The sequence below is a fragment of the Budorcas taxicolor genome, chromosome 11 (genome assembly GCF_023091745.1).
Source record: "Budorcas taxicolor isolate Tak-1 chromosome 11, Takin1.1, whole genome shotgun sequence".
In the NCBI taxonomy this organism is placed as follows: Eukaryota; Metazoa; Chordata; class Mammalia; order Artiodactyla; family Bovidae; genus Budorcas; species Budorcas taxicolor.
In genome coordinates, this window is record NC_068920.1 from 136,861,029 (window position 1) to 136,873,049 (window position 12,021).

Genomic DNA, 12,021 nt, shown 5'->3' on the forward strand with positions numbered 1-12,021 from the left:
GTTACAGGGAAATATAACCTGGTATCTTAAACAAATGAATAGTAAAGGAGGAAAGAGATATGGAAAGGAAACTGAAAAACAGATCTATGGAATAGAGCAACCGAAGTCAATGTTCATTTTTTTTATTTGGAGTCTGACTGCTCAAACTAAAAATTAGAGAAGACAAATAAATGATGACAAGTTGAAGGAGGAGGAGGATGGGGTGTGGTGATGATGATAGGCAAGATTTGAGAAAATTTTAATATATGCTAACTGGAAATTTGCTGATTTAAGAAATTATTGATTATTTTATATGCATGAAAATGGCAGTGAGATTTTATAAAAGATTACCTTTTAGATAATCATACCGAAACATTTGGTATGTTTGGACTGCAAGGAGATCAAACCAGTCAGTCCTGAATATTCATTGGAAGGACTGATGCTGAAGCTGAAGCTCCAGTACTTTGGCCATCTGATGCAAAGAGCTGGCTCATTAGAAAAGACCCTGATGTTGGGAAAGATTGAAGACAGGAGGAGAAGGGGACAGCAGTGGATGAGATGGTTGGATGGTATCACCGACTCGGACATGAGTTTGAGCAAGCTCTGGGAGTTGGTGATAGACAGGGAAGCCTGGCATGCTGCAGCCCAGGGGGTCGCAAAGAGTCAAACAAGACTGAGCGACTGAACTGAACTGAACTGAAACATTTACAAATGAAATATGTCTGAGATTTATTTCAAAAGAATCAGAGATGAGAAGAAATGAATGAAGTATAGATGAATGGTTAACTGTTGAAGCTAGCAAGGGATATACAGAGTTTTATTAAACTATTCTCCCCACTCTTGTATATGTTTGCTATTTTCCATAAGGAGAATTTTTAAAAATATCTGAAAGTGTTTGATTGAGTAAAGGTTCTGATGCATCTGGAGGCTTGTCATAAAATCACTATTAGGTTAGAAATCAAATTTAGGATGTGATCAGCCCTGACATCAAAGGTGACTACAGTTAAGTTGGGAACATAGGAACACAGTATAATATGGCTTTCATGGTGTACCAGGGTCATTAAAGAGAAAGAGAAATCGCCAAAGAGTAATTGAGAGGTCTTTCACCCCTCAAGTCAACGTACTTTATTAAACACTCTTGTATCATAAGAATCATCTAGGGTGCTGATTAAAAATACAATTTCTAGAATCCAATCAAGAACCAATGGGGAAGGAGCTGAAACGTTACAGATTTAACTAGTGTTCCAAATGTTCATCATTATAATTTAGGAATCAAAGTGGTTTATTTCAAGCTGTGTGTGTATGCATGCTAAGTCACTTCAGCCATGTCCAAATTTTTGTGACCCTATGGACTGTAGCCCACCAGGCTTCTATGTCCAGGGGATTGATTCTCTAGGCAACGATGCTGGGGTGGGTTGCATGCCCTCCTCCAAGGGATATTCCCAACCCAGGGTCATCGAACCCAGTTCTCTATGTCTCCTGCATTAGCAAGTAGGTTCTTTACCACCAGCACCACCTCGGAAGGCCTAATTTCAAGGTACAATATGATATTCCAATGTAAATGGTTAGAAGTTGGAGGTAGTTGGACTCGGATTTGATAAGCAAAGAGTGATATAGGTTTGGGAGTTATTTTCATAGGTTTTCAAAAATAATTCAATAAAGATGCTCACCAAAACCAGAGGATGATTCAACAGAACTCCAATGGTTAACGGGCACAATTGACAATTCTGGGAGCCAATCACTCATCACTCTTGTCTCTAGTGTCCCAACTGATTGCAAACTGCACACACAGATAAGTAACTCTAAACCATCAACTGTTTTGGTGGCAATGAATGAAAACAAAGCAGTTCGAATCTGATGGCAAAATGCAGGTGCCTACTCTTTCCCTGGTAGGATTAAAATTAAAGCCCTTCAGGTAAAGTAAACCTGATAAATGTGCCTGCTCATCTGAGCCTTCAAGAAGTTCCCTGGCCTAATCTTTCTACTGCTGAGGCGGTATGGATTAAGGTGATGGCCCTTCTATTTGATCAAGGAGTTAGATATCTAGAGAGAGAAACAGAGAGTGGGCCCTATTTCTTCTTTTTCTAGCATCATGAGTCTACTTGGTCACAGAATGGCCCAGTGGATATCAAGTTCTCCTCTGAGAAAGAGTAATTAAGTTACAGCAAGAGAACAGAAATGTGCTACCCATTGGCCACAGCAGGACTTAAAGATTAACATTATTTGCTACAAGCACTATTTGCATAATCTCTCTATCCTTCATTAATGTTTGTTCAGTTTCTAGAAAATGATGTAACAAGCTCTTAATATAACAGAGAGCAGAAATTAGTTTTCCAGGTTTATTTTGGTTACTTTCTAAGAGCAACAAAAGTGACATAAAGGTGATAATTTATTGGAAAAATATCATTAATTAAAATTCTTGTTTTCTATTTCTTGTTAATTAAGACAATACAAGTTATGTGCTCAAAGATGACCTGGCATACAATAAGCCCCTAATAAATGTCTGTTGTTGTTGTTGCTGAATCATACTTGTTATAGGATATAGAATTTGTGATGAACTGTTTTAGAGAAATTAGGTTACTTCATTAAATCTAAGAATTATGATATTTAATTAGATTTTTAAAATGCTAATTTGCCCTGTAGACTCTTAAAAATATATAGACATAGGCATGGGTACTACATGGTTTTAAATTAGGATTTGGAATTTAAAACAGAGTTTAAATCTGAGCTCTACCGATTACAATCTGTGTTGCCTTAAGCTCATTACTTGACCTCTCTGAGATTCAGATTCTTCATCTGATAGGTAACAGTTCCCTTGGCTATAAAAAAGGAATGGTAATATTACATTTTTCAAAGTGTTGTTGGAAGAATAAATGAAATCACATTAGTAAAGTGTTTCCCTTAAAATACAATGCTCATATAGTGTTTTAGAATTTTTAAATGCTTTTCAACACATAATCTTTTCATTTTAACTACTTAAAATACTATAAGTAAGGTAGGACAGACAACTTTATTTACATTTTGCAACTCTGAAGACCAGTATTCAGTGAGTTATTGCTCTTGTTCAGTCACTAAGTTGTGTCTGACTCTTCGCAACTCCACGAACAGCAGCACGCCAGGCTTCCGTGTCCTTCACTATCTCTCAGAGTTTGCTCAAACTCATTGAGTGGGTGATGCCATCCAACCATCTCATCCTCTGTGCCTTCCTTCTCCTGCCCTCAGTCTTTCCGAGCGACAGTGTCTTTGGCAGTGAGTTGGCTCTTCACATTGGGTGGCCAAAGTGTTGGAGCTTCAGTGTGTAACTTACTGTATTAGTCTTCTACTACTGTGTAATGGTATTACCAGGAACATAGCAGCTTAGAACAACTACTTGCTGTTTTTGTGGGCCACGTGTCTGAAATCTGCTTATCTGTGTCACCTACTTAGGTTATCAACTGGCTGCGGTAAAGATGTTACCCAAATTTCAGCTTCATATGAGATTCAACTGGGACAGAATCTACTTTCAAGTTCATTCAACTGTTGAAGGAATTCAGTTCTTGTGGTTGTGGGACTGAGGATTTTAGTTTCTTACTGGCTACTGCTGAGCAGACTTCCTCAGCTCCAAGAGGCCATTCACAGTCCTTGCCATGTATAGTTCCCCAGTATGGCTACTTGTTTCCTCAAAGTCAGCAAGGGAAAGAAATCCCATCAGATCGAGCACTATAATGTTATGCAATGTTACCATTTAATCTCTTACATTTCAACACTTTGCTGAACTTTATTGGCTAAAAGCAAGTCATGGAAATGTGTACACTCGAGAGAAAGGGATCATTTAGGGGTGTGGACATTAGGAGGTAGAGATTATAGCATCACCTTAAACAGTCTACCTGCCACATTTACCCAAAGTCATATTTTTGGGGGAAGAATCAGAATTATAACCCGGTACTTCCAGTTCATATTTTATACTACTTCCATTTATGAATTCATTAAAATTTCAGGAAATGTTTAACAAGTATCTACTATATCCAAGGAATTACTCCATGTAAATAAGGGCTGTGATAATGAATATAACATGAAAACTTATCCTCAAAGAACAGGGACTATAGAGTGTGCCAAAATAATTATTCTACAATGATAAGAATGTTGAGAAAAAAATAGTTATGACTGACATACTTAGGAAGGCAAAAACTAGAAAAGTAGTTACACTGAATGAAGAAAAATATGGAGTTTGTAGAAATGGAATAGGTGCTCAGAAAAACTATAACTTTCAAGAAAAAAGTAAAAAGTTTCAACTCTGTTTTATAAGCAATGCATAATAGATTTTTTTTGCTTTTCAATATTTGTTTTTGAAGAAAAGTAATATGTTTAATGTAAGGCTTTGGTTATTCTGAAAATAACAGTGCTGAAAATATACTAGAAGCAAGTCACAGTTAGCTTGGCCACAATTGTCACTTCCTGCTCAAAGACATTTTCTAAATATGAAAATAGAATTTTGTGAGTGTTGGCTGTTTCAAAACTCTGTGATGTGCTCCATAAAAAACTCCATGATAAACACTGGCAATGATACAACAGTGATTTCCCCTTACACGTCTAAGAGCAAGAACATCTTAAGCTGTTATAATGTTAAGCCTTATCAGTGAAGGTATAGAATTGAAAGGCTTTAAGCTGGGGAAAGAAAAATGATTTAAGGGTTTAGATGAATTGCACAGACCTGTAAAATGGTATTAAATCAGTTATGAAAAGATTTGAAGGGGACACAGCACCCTGAACGTGTGTTATACTTTGGTATCATTAACCGATGATTGGACAACAGAGAAGAGGGAAATGTGAGATGAAATATCAGAATCACACAAGACACTTGAAGACTTAAGAGGCATGTGAACCAGGATAAGTTGATGACTAAGCTGTTGTTCCTTATCATACTGATACTGATCACTGTAACAAACCTTGCTTTCAAAGCAGAACTTCCAAACCCAGGGACTGATAGAGGAACTCCAAAACAATATTTTGTTTTAAATGTCTTGGATCAATTCAAGAACCCTGTGGCCATGAATAATGAAGATCACAAGGGAAATCAGACTGGAAATCTTTGGAAAGCTAGACTATCAGTAAGGGAGGAGGCAAGGACAATATTCAACAAAGTGAATTAAAGAATTATTATTCTAACTTCTAGGTCCAGTGCCTTCATGGGGCCTCTTGGTGGCCTAGGGTCCCCATCTATAGTGCTACTGGCATCTAATATAATTGTTTTCAATGCTTACATATTTTCCAATCAGGAACAGGAAAACATTTCAGCCAAAGATAATGACTAGTTTATTTTAAATCCTTTCTTTCTCACTTGCTAAAGATGACAGTGGTGAAAATGGGTACAAAAGATAAGAGCTGATTCTTCTTGATGATCCTGTATTTCTGTCTGTTCTGTTCTAAATATTGGGTTGGCCAAAACTGCTCACTCAGGATTTTCCAAAAGCTGTTACAGAAAAGCTCGAATGAACTTTTTGACCAACTCAATACTTTTCATGTCTCATTTAACTTAGAAGAACCCTCTGAATCCCTTTTTAGAGAAGAAACTGAGATCTAGAGAGGTTATACAACTTCTACAAGCTCACAGAACAAGTAAGGATGGTTCCCGAACTGAGACTCAGCCACAGGGCCCAGGGACCCACACTCCTCTCCACCACATTCCAAAGACAGCTGCCAATGATGCCACTAACCTCCCTTACTTGTTAGCAGTTGAAGAACAAAGGGTCACATGTTAAGATTCCCGATCAAAAAAGAGATGTGAATCATTTTGAATTTCAGGTCCGGAAACTACCTTTGACCTACAAAAATGTTTGAGTCACCCTGTTCAGAGACTACAGTTCTGTGTTATCTCATATTACAAGCCTCTGCACTTCTATTCTTGGCTGATTCTCAAAGCCAGATGCCTGAGTAGCAATAAATGCAGAAGATATGAAAAAAGATGCTATCACCCTTCTCTGATGACACTTGAGGTATTCAGTTACGAGCAGTGATACATTCTCATTTAAAAGGAGGGAACTGATAGTATTAGTTTTAGTTTCTATAATGCCATAAGAGGCAAATAAGCCAACATGTTTTGCTGTGGAAGAGAATTCTGTTCTGTTTGGTTGCTAAGTCATGTCCAACTCTCTGTGACCCCATGGACTATAGCCCACTAGGCTCCTCTGTCCATGGGATTTTTAAGGCAAGAATACTGGGGTGGGTTGTCATTTCTTCCTTCAGCGGAGCTTCCCAACCCAGGGATCAAACTCAGGTCTCCTGTTTGGCAGACAAATTCTTGACCACTGAGCCACGTGGGAAACATGGAGGAGAATTATCCAATGCTAATCAGTCCAAAAATGAATGTCTAACATTGCAAGCTCTCCCAGGATAACCCATTATGTCCCGATCTTTTCCCTCTACTAGAGGCTGACCTAGTCATTGGTTAATCAAGGACTCATTTTTCATAGATTCCCATTTAGTACCTGGAGCTAATATGACACGTCAATTAACTATGGAGCACCTAAAATCCTTCTCCCTCGAGTGTACATCTACTTTATAAGAGCTGGTGCCTGCTTGTGGAACCCGATTCTCAATCTGGGATGGCTAGATCACGTGAAAGGAAGCCAAAGTCAGGCTTGAAGTGAGTCAAAGTAGGCATCTGGAAGTCAACACACTTGCAAGCCAGAAAAGGGTGTGGTCAAGGTAAGAGAACGAATGGAGACTTGCCGAGATGAAGAGGATACTGCTTAGAAGAGACAACAGATGCTGGGATACTTTAGGTCAGGAAGCAAATCTCAAGCTATAGTGATGCTGTAGAGCCACACTTCTCAAAATTTAATGTGCATAAGAATCACCTGGAGATTTAGCCAAGATGCATATTTGGTTCAGTAGGCTTCAATTCTGCATTTCTAGTAACTTCCCAGGGATCCCCAGGCTCCTGGTCGGTAGATGATGCTTTGAGTGACAAAGTTGCAGAACAAAGAGACAGATGTGTCTCTCTGGTACTGGGTAGGAGACGTTGGAAGGTATGCCAGTTTCCTAGCAGAAATGAAAAGGCCAAAGCTCAGCTAACTTTTCAAAATGAAAAGTGAAAGTCACTCCGTCATGTCTGACTCTTTGCAACCCCATGGACTGTATCTCCAGGCCAGAATACTGGAATGGGTAGACTTTCCCTTCTCCCAGGGATCTTCCCAACCCAGGGATCAAACCCAGGTCTTCCACACTGCAGGCAGATTCTTTACCAGCTGAGCCACAAGGGAAGCCCAAAAATACTGGAGTGGGTAGCCTATCCCTTCTCCAGAGGATCTTCCTGACCCAGGAATCAAAACGGGGTCTCCTGCATTGCAGGTGGATTCTTTACCAAGTGAGCTATAACTTTTGAGGGGAACACAATTACAGGACTTTATTCTAAAAGCCAAAGTGTAATTCAGCTGGCTGTAAGTAGTCACCAAATCACTGGTGATTAAAGAACTTTTATGCTGGACCTGGTTCTTGTGCGGTCCTTTGCCCTCTATATAGAGAAGATGCTGGGGAGAACAGTAAGAGTCACATAGTGTGCATCAAGTGGAGTTTCCATTCTCTACTTTCCATTTTGCCTTGGTCAAAGTTTCCTTTTCGGCGAATCTTTCTTTCTTTAGTTATGGAAATGTCAGTTGCTCAGTTGTGTCTGACTCTTTTCATCCCCACAGACTGCAGCCCACCAGGCTCCTCTGTCCATGGAGTTCTCCAGGCAAGAATACTGGCATGGGTAGTCATTCCCTTCTCCAAGGGACCTTCCCAAATCATTGATTGAACATGGGTCTCCTGCATTGCAGACAGATTCTTTACCATCTGAGTCAGCAGGGAAGCCCTTCTTTGGCTATAAATCTTGGGAAATAATACATCTGCCATATTCATCAAGGAAGGCTAATCACTTTAAGAAACAAGTCCCAAAATTTAATGGCTTAACATAATAAAACTTTATTTTTTCTTCCATAATAGTATGATAACGGTTTTTGGCAGGTGGTTTTTGTGGCTCTGTTCTCTGTATCTTCAAGGTTCTCTCATTTCAGCCAGTGGACAGGGAAAGGATATGGAGAAACACATAGGAGGATTTTATGAGGTTGGTTGAGAAGCAGTATGCATCAATTCTATGTGTGTTCTGTTGACTAGAACTTAGACACTTGGCCCCACTTTGTTTCTGGGGAGGCTGACAAACATATCTTTGTGGTCAGGACAACAAGGAGATGGGTTTGGTGGATGTCTGTCCTATGCTTTCTCAACCAGAGGATTAAGCCTTAATGCACTCTGACACCCACGACATGTAATGAATTAATGTTTCTATGTGTGTAGACTGAAGCCTGCCATGCACTCTCCTTGAAGAAGCTGATAAAATCATCACTCAGATAATTTTCTGCAGTGCTTGGCCAGTCCTTCCTAAACCTGAAACAATTTGAAGGTGGCCAGAAGATCAAATGAGACAACACGTGTAAATATTCATAAGCTACATCGTGCTATATGAATGAAAGCTGCCACAAAAGAGAAAAATATGTGAATCAGGCTGGGGTGGGGGGAACTTAAAGCACCAATAGTCAGAGACTATTTCTTTTTTCTGCATTTCTTTTGTAATATTTTATCTATTTATTTTATTATTATTATTTTTTGTCTTTCAAACTTTTTTTTAAGGATACTGATCCATGATGGATTTTAGATCTTGTTGAATGCAGCCACATCCATAGACTGTACATACTCGTCAAAAGCAGTGATCTGCTCCTCCAGCATGTCTGTCCCAACTTTGTCATCTTCAACTACACACTGTATTTGAAGTTTTTTAATGCCATACCCAACCAGAACTAATTTAGAAGAGCCCCAGACTAAGCCGTCTGCTTGAATGCTTCTGACGCACTCCTCTAGTTTTGCCATGTCGGTCTCATCATCCCAAGGTTTCACATCTAATAAGATGGAAGACTTGGTGACAACTGTTTGTTTTCTGGCTTTCTTTGACTCATACTGGGCAAGGCGTTCTTCTCTTAGCCTCTTGACTTCTTCACTTTCCTCCTCCTCATCAGATCCAAAGAGATCCATGTCATCATCATCTTCACTATCCACTTTCTGTGGTGTCTTCCACATTAGCAGGGCCATACTTGCCCAAAGCTTTCTTCACTCCTGGCAGCCTGGCCTTTTCCTTCTCATAAGATTTGACGTGATTATACCAATGGAGGGCATGACATAAGTCGGCAGGTGGTGGGCCGGAGACGGCTTCAAATACTGCCATATCTGCTTGTGACGGCATATACCCCTCTATGTAACTCTTGTCCGCCGAGTAGTCACTGGGCACCTGGAGGCCAGTGGGGCTTTCAAGTCTCCAAAACCCATGGCGACAACTAATCGAGAACTGGGAGACAGTGGAGGAAAAGAGGCACACAACTGGTCAGTACTGAGCACTAAGAGGGAAAAAAAAAAGGCCTTTTGTAATATTTTAAACTTCCTGGTTTATCTGATGACCTCTCAACCCTTCTAGAAGTCTCCTCCTAGAATCACATTCTCCATAAAGCTTAAGTGAAACTTTTCCTCTAGCCCAATATGTTACTAATTCCACTATAAACCCTAACCAGCATAATGCATTTCTCAATTAGCATATTGCATGTGTGCAGTTATTTATTTATACACTTTCCTCCCACTAGAAACAGAAGTCACTTGTATTCCTCCCTATTTGCTTGTCACATATTGTATTAGGCATTTAATTCACATGTTCTGAAAAGTTTTAGATGTTCTGACAGAACAGAAATCTGTGTTCTGTCTGGACTAACTAGAGGTTGTGTACACATGCTCAGATCCTCTGAGTTTCCAGCACAGGGTCCCTGGGAGCTATACTGTATTTCTTATCCTGATAAAGTTCATTTTTGTTGGTGTCATTCTTAAAGTAGTCCTTAAACATCCTTAAACTAGACCTGGAGAAAAAATAATCCATGGAATTTGGGTCCCTGTAATTGTCAGACACAGTGATGATGATTTCAGAGACTGGTCTAAGCTGGTGCAAATGATCTCTGGGGACTAAGAGAGTTTTCTCAATGCTCCCCAAACAATAATTCATAGACATCTACATCCAGCAATACATTTGAGTACATGGTGGCTTGTATATGATGGAGGAGTACATTCTCCCATCACTCCTTCTTGTCTGAGGAAACAATTTTGTTTCCCAGGATGGTTTGGAGCTACAGTTTGCATCTCTAGAAGAGTTCTGTGGAAAAGATGAAGATAGAGGACTGTTTTCTCTATCACTCACTGCTGACTAAAAGACATGAGATATCTGTCTTGCAAACCACCTTTCTCAATTTAGTTACATCAGAGAATCAAATAAATGTGTGTTTTATCTACTTAATCTCATGAATTCTATGCAAGCCTAGCCCAGTGGCTGACTGTGACAAGCCATCAGAAATCTCTTTTTAATTTTATATTTTCCCATTTCACAACTGCTTGATAAATGATTGTATCTGACAGCATTTAATCCATGTAAGAGTAATCACTGGCGATGAGGGCTTTGGAAGAATTGTCTGTATACTGTCCTTCTTCTTGTGTATCACTTTACACAAGATCCCTGCTTTCTAATCAGCAGATACACCGCACACTGACAGAGTCTTTCATTATATGCGCTATTTAGAGCTTCAGTACTTTTTACTGCTGGTACATGATAAACAGTAAAGATGCGCCCCCTACTACAAAAACAGATTTATTAATAAATAGCTGACACTTTGTACTTGCAGAATATCAAAGCAATTAGTGACAACAGTAGAATGATTTTCAATACCTACAGAGCGAAATATCATATTGATTCAAGCTCAAAGCTTTCTCTAAATAACAGCTAAGGGGTTGTCTACTGCATCTGGTCAATTCTTTTAAAGAACAGGTGGTAAAAAAGAAAACACATCAGTAAAACTGCTTTGAATGGTTCAACTGGATATATTAGCCAATTTGCCAATATAGAATAACTAGTAGAATAATGGCACAGAAAATTATTTTGGTTTCTTTTCTATCTTATGTTTACATATAGGTGTATACACATTGGATAAAGAAATGGCAACCCACCCCAGTGTTCTTGCCTGGAGAATCCCAGGGACGGGGGAGCCTGGTGGGCTGCTGTCTATGGGGTCGCACAGAGTCGGACATGACTGAAGCGACTTAACAGCAGCAGCACATTTGTATGTTTATATATGCATTTTATTGACATGCTTGTGTGTGTGTGTATATATATATATATATATATATATATATATATATATATATATATATATATATGTATTTTACTCACATATAAGCCGATGATAAAGTTCACCATTTTTGGATTTCACATAAAATTGAGATATTCATTTGATTTAAAAGGTAAAGGAGGGTTCACTGTGGGGAAAAATGGAATATTTAGATCATGAAACCTTAGATTCACAGAGTCATGGGACTATGAAGCACACGAAATTTAAAGAGATGTACTAGTCTAGTTTTTTCCCTGGGGAAATACGATGTTCTTCCTACCCCCAACTTGTGACGACTCAGGCAATAGTACAGATGAAACATTGAAGCCAGGAAAGAGAATCTGATTATCTATCAAATAAAAATTTGTGATGGATCAAGAAATCTGCCATCACCAGTTCTCAGTGCTTCCATCCAGAGAGTTTGCTTCATTCATTCATACATTCATTCATTCAATGCCTACCAAGTTCTGAGCACTATTCTAGGTGCTGAGGAGGCAGCAGAGAATTAACACAGCCAACAGCCTTCATGGCTCTCTTGCTGCACTCAGAAGAGATGGTCATAAATAAGAAAGGAAATGGTATTTTAAAGAATGAGGAACGCTATGGAGGAGAGTAGGGCACGTCCATTAAAGCACACAGAGGGATGGGGGAAATGGACTGCTATGTTTGAATATGATGGTCAGGCAAAACCTCATTTTTTTCTTTTTTTAATTTGAGTATAATTGCATTATAATGTTATGTTAGTTTCTACTGTACAACAAAGTGAATCAGCTATATGTACACACATATCCCCTTCCTCCCAAGCCTCCCTCTCACCGCCTCCACCCACCCCTCT

General features: G+C 39.2%; 1 pseudogene; it reads right to left on the reverse strand.

Moving 5' to 3' along the window:
• Positions 1 to 8,646: 8,646 nt before the first annotated feature.
• Positions 8,647 to 11,275, reverse strand: LOC128055727 (elongation factor 1-beta-like; annotated as a pseudogene).
• Positions 11,276 to 12,021: the final 746 nt, after the last annotated feature.